We start from the raw sequence: 7,878 nt of genomic DNA on the forward strand, positions 1-7,878 counted from the left end.
CACTTGGAGGGGAAAAGGGAGAAACCAAAGAGAAAACAGAAACTTTCAAGAACGATTCCCGATCACACATCCAATAGTTCTACATAAACACATGATATACATAGATCCAAACTCAACAAAAGGACACAAGTAATCGATAGTCCTCCCTAAAAAGGGGCCTTGATATCCCATGGGATCTTCCCTAAAGTGGTGCCTTGACTTCCATAGAGATGTTCTCACATGGAGGTGTTTAACTCCAAGGGAGAAGGATATGGAAGGAGCGATGCTCAACTAATCTATGAGCCAATGCATTATTAACCCTAGAAAGAGGAGTAGGAGGTCTATATATAGTACTAGACACAATAGGGTACGGAGAGGAGGGTTACATGACCTGTGGCCCGTGTCTTCGTGCATAGGGGATGGATGTCCGGGCCTAGAGGGACAGATGTGAGGGGTTTTAGGAAGGTGTCGGATGTCCGGGCCTCGGTGCTGGATGACCTGGCAGGGCTAGTTCAGAGAGCCTCATTTCTTGCATTTGTGGGCCGGATGTCTGGGTGAAGACCGGATGTCTGGCCGGTGGGTCCGCATGTTCAGAGCTTGTAGCTGCTCTGGGTCTGCCTTGGCGCCGGTGATATTCCCAGGGTCTGGATGTCTGGAGTGGGGGCTAGACATTCGGGGCGTGGGAGGTCTTGGAGACTTCCCTTGGTATCCTTTTTCGCCCCTCCATGCGCTCGTCTTCACGGTGGTTTGGCATTCGCTCCTAGAGCCTCTGAGGTCATTCTCATGACACCTAAGGACGCATAGGATCTCTGTTTGAGGTAGCTTCCAAGATCTAAGAAGGAAAAGTCACTAAGGAGAGATGTCACCTCGGTTTCAATGGCAAGTGCACGTGATATTGTCATAGGACCAATTGGAGCTCGAGGTGTTGGTGGTGGATCCATGGGGATGACCATGGGATGCTCCAAATCATCTCCCCCCTTGGGAAAGATCCGTCCTTGGATAGAGATCTTCATCACCATGGTAAGGGGATAGGTCCTTGATGTTGAATGTGTCGCTTACATTGTAATTGTCCTGTTAAATGTCGATCTTATATGCATTGTCGTTGTAGCGTGCCAACTCCTTGAAGGGCCCATCAGCACAAGGTCATAGCTTGGACTTGCGCTCGGTGGGGAATCGATATTTGCCAAGGTGTAGCAAAACAAATCACCAGCCTTGTCGGATTTCGATCTTCGTGAAACCCTAAAGATTCGACCTCAGGGGCGTGTACGAAGATCTCTCGTGGGCTAGCCTCGCCTAACTCGCTGCTCTATGAGGATGGCGGAGAACTCACTCAATGGTGAGGAAGACACAGAGCACGACAGTTTACCTAGGTTCGGGCCGCTGAGAAGCATAATACCCTATTCCTGCTTTGGTGGATTGCCCCTCGTGGAGGTTAATGGATGAAGTAATACAGTGTTCTAGGGCCTCCAGAGGCTGGGTGGCCTTGGCGTGGTGTTCATGTGATAATCAACGGATCTCTTCCCTCTCTACGAAGTAACCCACCCTCTATATATAGTGGCGGCCCCGGTCCTCTTCCCTTATCGTTTCGGTGGGAACGGATCCCACAACGGCCAATTTTGAAGGGGAATAGGGGAACATGCTACCCTGCCCAAAGGTGGTCTTCGCCTACAAAGTGGCTGCCAACGCTGCAGGGACGGGTCCAGGGATGACGCCCGTCCTACTGGCCGCGGCAATGGCTTTGTTGCACCAGAAAGGAAACCTTTGGAAGATGCCCTGGGAACCCCGGTACGACCCTGCCCCCTTTGCACTAAAGGGGAATCTACTCCGCCATATTGTGTGCTACTCACCTGTCCTTCCCCTGCATCATCTTTGACTCCTAAGGCTGGGCCTTGCCTCGGAATATCCGCAGCTCCGAAGGGGTTCTGATGAGGCCCCCTACGGGTCTTGATGTCGTTCCTCCTCGCGAGGCTTGGCCCCTTGCGAGGACCTTGCCTCAAGTGGCGCCGCGCTTAATCGTGCTTGCTCGATGGAGTGGGCCAGCCCTGGGCCATAGGCGAGCAGGTCTAGGTACCCCCATTCCCATAGCGCCGACAGTATCCCCCGGGGCCCAGGTGAGCTCGGGTTGGCTTCTTGGCGAAGCCTTGGGGGCGGCCCGAGGCGCCGCGGGTTCTAAATGCCTGTGGCTCAGGCCGGTGCGCGTCATGCGGCTGATGTCGGGTCTCCCTTGTCTTCTGTCTCCGCCCGGGTTATCGGGAATCTGACTCATTGCGTTGGTCCATTATTGCTTCCCGTTCTCCCACACTCGCTCTTCCTCCTAGGTCTCCAACTCCAACCGGCGTCTCCGAGATCTAGCACCACGCCGTTCTCTTGTCGAATCAACGATGGCACCCTCCGGCAAGCCGAATCCCGAGACGCAAGGACATGCGCCGACTCATCCGCTCCTGGAGTGCGCACTCTCCAAGGATGTGGATCTTACCCGCGTGCTCCCATGGATGGCGACTGAGTCCAACAAGCATGGGCGGACACTGATCAGGCCCGGCGCCACAACGAAGCAGCCCGCATCAAAGGTGGTATACCCCTTCTTCCTCCATAGCGTCTTCGCCGGGCTTGTACTGCCTTTCTCCTCGGTCTTCACCGCCATCCTAAACCACTACGGGATGCAGTCTCTTCACCTTCTCTGTCTTTGCTTTCTATTGTGACGCCTCCAAAGGCATGCGGCCTTCAGTAGCCCTCTTCCATCATTTTTTCAGCCTGCGCCTGCACGACGGCGTCCATTTGTCGGCATGCGTCTCCTTCGTAGCGGCCCAGAGCGGGAATTTGTGCAAGAAGGCCGGGAAGAAGGTGGAGAACTTCATGCCTCGTTGGGTTCTCATGAGCCTCAAGGACGCTAACCCTCGATTGGAGGAGCCGAAGGGCTGCCGGAGAAGAGTTCTGCATGGAGCTCAGTGAAGCTCTCCGACCCTTGGACCGTGCCCATCCTGGAGCGCTTTCCTGCGACATCAGCGCTAGGAGGCTGACTGGTGGAATGATAGTGAAGGAATTCTTAGCGCAACGCCTGGAGCCCCTATGGGACTACCGGGCTAGTGACGACGAGCTCAGGCTCCGGTCCTAGGACCTTCCCACTTCGGAGCTAAACAGGGTCGTGGCGATCTTGCTGGGTGGTGACGCTAGTTACCTGCCCGAGGCTCTGGGTCTGCTGTACCGCCTCGACGACCGGGCCAATCTGATCACCGTGCTACCTGTCTTCGATGAGCAGTGGCTCTTCCCGGCCGAGGGCTCTGGTCCGGTAGAGGTTTCATTGGACGACACCTCCGGTGGGGGACACACGGAGAAGACCGTCGACGACTGCCCGGTGAGCGTGACTCTACCGTCGCAGGCTGTCCTTCTGCGCGAGCTTGAAGATGATGATGCCACCAGCGAGGTCTCCATGGTGATCTCCTCTTGCCCGACCAGTACTTCCAGGGCACCCATGTCGGCCCCGCGCGCTACGCGGTCCGTCCGCGTGCTCGCCCCCTAGAAGCATGAGGTTGAGTCGCCCTCGACGCATCATGCCTCCGCCGACGGGAAATCTGAGGCGCCGGGCTCGCTCCCCTCCGTGGGGGGTCCTGTCACCCCTGCCGTTGCTGGGGCGGAGAGGAGAAGATATGGCGCGATGTCAAAGAGTAACTGGCTTGTCTTGGTAGGCTCCGCGCGTTCATCGTCCGCGCATGGTTGATTCTCTTTTTGCCTGATGTCCAGGGGCGTTGCTTCGCCGGCGGTGAAGAAGGGGAGGCTCGTGGGCGACCTCTCCTGCCTTTTTCACAGAGCCCATCGAGCCCATCGAGCCCCCGAAGCGTCCTGAGGCGGTCATGGCGGCGCCGTTGCCCGAGGGGCAGGATCTTGAAGGTCCTCACTCCGCCGATGCGCCAATGCTCGCAATCTCCGAGCAACCTTCGTAGACCCCTGACCTCATGACGCTGCATTCCTGACGGCACCTCCTGGGACATCACTAGAGGATCCTCTGGGAGAGGTCCAGAGGACGCCGGTACACGTCCAGGGAGTCTTGAACAAGGCCTTCGCTGCACTGGGCAAGGTTTCGGTCGTGATGGAGGAGGGCGAGAAGGAGGCCAAGGCCGCTCGCGCTGCGTGCGAGAAGGCGCTGGAGGAAGTCGAATCCGCTCGCGCCACGCATGAGGAGGCTATGAAGGAAGCCGTATCTGCTCGCGTCACACGCGAAGAGGCAATGGAAGGAACCGCGGCAGTTGCCAAACGCTTGGAAGAGGTAGAGGCTCGCATGAAGGCCTTCCAAGCAGAGCAAGCCACGGTAAACGAGCAGCTTTGCCTACGGGAGGAAGAACTCATGGCCCGCAAGGCCAAGCTTGCCACCTGGGAAGAAGAGTTATCCCAGGAGAAAAATCTCGTGGGTCCCCCTGACTTGTTCTTGATGCCATCTGGTCTTACAAATACAGAACCCTCCAGAAATAAACTTCGATCGGGAGTTCCGCCACCGCAAGCCTCTGAAGCCACCAAAAACCAATCGGGAGCCCGTTCCGGCACCCTGCCGGAGGGGAATCAATCTCCGGTGGCCATATTCATCATCCCGACGATCTCCATGACGAGGAGGGAGTAGTTCTCCCTCGGGGCTGAGGGTATGTACCAGTAGCTATGTGCTTGATCTCTCTCTCTCGTGTTCTTGAGATGTCATGATCTCGATGTACCACGGGCTTTCCTACTATAGTTGGATCCTATGATGTTCTTCCCCCTCTCCCTTCTTGTAATGAATTGAGTTTCCCCTTTGAAGTTATCTTATCGGATTGAGTCTTGAAGAACACTTGATGTATGTCTTGCACGTGTCTATGTGTGGTGACAATGGCATATTCATGTGAGTACTTGATGTATGTTTTGGTGATCAACTTGCGTGTTTCGTGACATCGGGAACCTATGCATATGGGTTGGCACACGTTTTGACTCTCTGGTAGAAACTTTGGGGAACTCTTTGAAGTTCTATGTGTTGGTTGAATAGATGATTCTGAGATTGTGTGATGCATACCGTATAATCATGCCCACATATACTTGAGGTGACAATGAAGTATCTAGGTGGCATTAGGTTCTTGGTTGATGTGTGTCTTAAGGTGTTATTCTAGTACGAACTCTAGGATAGATTGAACGGAAAGAATACCTTCGTGTTATTTTACTCCGGACTGTTGAATAGATCGATCAGAAAGAATAACTTTGTGGTGGTTTAGTATCCAACAATAATCTCTTCGTTTGTTCTCCGCTATTAGTGACTTTTGAGTGACTCTTTGTTGCATGTTGAGGGCTAGTTATATGATCCAATTATGTTATCATTGTTGAGTGAACTTCACTAGTGAAAGTATGAACCCTAGGCCTTGTTTCCACGCATTGCAATACCGTTCGTGCTCACTTTTATTATTAATTACCTTGCTGTTTTTATAATTCCAGATTACAAAAACCTATATCTACTATCCATATTGTAGTTGTATCACCATCTCTTTGCCGAACTAGTGCACCTATACAATTTACCATTGTATTGGGTGTGTTGGGGACACAAGAGACTCTTTGTTATTTGGTTGCAGGGTTACTTGAGAGAGACCATCTTCATCCTACGCCTCCCACAGATTGATAAACCTTAGGTCACCCACTTGATTGAAAATTGATACTATCCTACAAACCTCTACACTTGGAGACCCAACAACGTCTACAAGGAGAAGGTTGCGTAGTAGACATCAAGCTCTTTTCTGGCGCCGTTGCCGGGGAGGTTAGCGCTTGAAGGTATATCTTTAGATCTTACAATTGAATCTTTTAGTTTCTTGTTTTATCACTAGTTTAGTTTATTATAGAAAACTACCAAAAAAGGGAATTAAGGTTGCCTCATATGCTTCATCTTTTTAATGTCTTTCATGAAAATGATGGAAATGAAAATTTTGCTCAAGTGCTAAAAGAAGAATTACATAGAATTCTTGGAATAAAATATGTGAATGATGAGTATGATTGCAATGTTGTGAGTATGAATTCTTTGAATACCCATGATGCTAATGATGTGCAAAGCCACAAGCTTGGGGACGCTATGTTTGATGAAGATGATCTTTTTAGTTCCCCCACTTTGAATGATCAATATTATTATGACGAAAGCATGCCCCCTATCTATGATAATTATTGTGATGATACTTATGATATAAAGAAGAATGATAATAAAACTTGTCACAATTATGAGTGCCCTCTTACTGAACATGACTCTTTTAATGTGGAAACAATTCGTAGTTTTCAAGTCTTTAACGATACTCCCACTACTATTGATGAGAATAAATTTCCTTATGTGGAGAGTAGTAAAATTTATATGCTTGTAGAACATGAAAAGAATGCTTTAGGTGCTGGTTATATTGTTGAATTCATTCATGATGCTACTGAAAATTATTATGAGAGAGGATCATATGCTTCTACATATTGCAATAATATCAAGCTTCATCTCCATGTGTTGAAACTTTTGAAGTCATGCTGTTTTATCTTCCTATGCTAGTTGATTCTTGCTCCAATAAATTGTTTGATCACAAAATCCCTATGCATAGGAAGTGGGTTAGAATTAAACGTGCTAGTCATATGTTCCATGATGCTTCCATTATGTTTCAATCCTTATCTTTTATGTGAGCATCATTGAAATCATCATGCCTAGCTTGAAAGGCATTAAATAAAAGTGCTTGTTGGGAGACAACCCAATATGTTTTTGTGTGTTCACATGATTAAGCTACTGTATTAATCATGTTTTATTGCCTTAGTTTCAGTAAAGTGCCAAGTAAAGCCTTTATGATTAGTTTGGGTGATAGTTGTTTGATCATGCCGAAAAGACAGAAAATTTGCATTGGCGAAATCATTTCTAATTGTTATCCAGAGAGTGGTTTTAGGTTGATTCTTTTTTATACTGATTTATATACAAATTTCCTTAATTTTCATAATTGTTTCAGAATTTTTGGAAGTGCAGAAGTATGGTTATCATTCAGATCATTACAGACTGTTTTGTTTTTCCCAAATTCTGTTTTCAATGCATAGTTTGCTTGTTTTGGTGTTTCCATAGATTATATTGAGTAATATAAATTGTGGAAATAGTAATATACAGTAGCCATTGTGTGAAAATAATTTTGAGTCTTGTTTTGACAGTACCCAAGTGATTTGTTTGCTCGTTATCATACTAACCCATCTAACGAAGTTCTGTTAAGTTTTGTGTTGTGAAGTTTTCAAGTTTTGGGTACAGTTTCGATGGACTATGGAACAAGGAGTGGAAAGATACTAAGCTTGGGGATGCCCAAGGCACTCCAAAGCCATATTCAAGGACACCAAAGAGCCTAAGCTTGGGGATGCCCCGGTAAGGCATCCCCACTTTCGTCTTCAATCCATTGGTAACTTTATTTGGGGCTATATTTTTATTCACCACATGATATGTGTTTTTCTTGGAGCATCATTTTATTTTACTAATACTTTATTGATGTTATTTAGAGTAATTTTTTGCATCATTTAGTTGAAAAAATGTCAAGGATAGCATTTACCATGCATAATTTGCAAGTATAGGAGTTGCTGTTCCAAAACAGAAAGTTTGCTTTTAGTGCAAAAATCCCCTAGAATTTTCTGTATGTCGGAATAGCTTGAAATTTGGACACATTATGCTCTTATAAATTTTCTACAGAATGTAATTTTTCAGATTTGTTGGATTTAATTAAGTATGGCTCTTGCTACATTCTTTATAGACTATTCTGTTTAGGCAGATTGCTGTTTTGTTTGCATTGTTTGCATATGTTTGCTTGTTTAATGATTCCATTTGAGGATATAAGTTTTAAATATGCATAAGCATTTAGTATGCAATGTGAAACAAGAATTTTAGTTATTTTCTACAGTAGAGGATGATATAGT

The sequence above is a fragment of the Hordeum vulgare genome, chromosome 3H, assembly GCF_904849725.1.
Source record: "Hordeum vulgare subsp. vulgare chromosome 3H, MorexV3_pseudomolecules_assembly, whole genome shotgun sequence".
Classification (NCBI taxonomy): Eukaryota; Viridiplantae; Streptophyta; class Magnoliopsida; order Poales; family Poaceae; genus Hordeum; species Hordeum vulgare.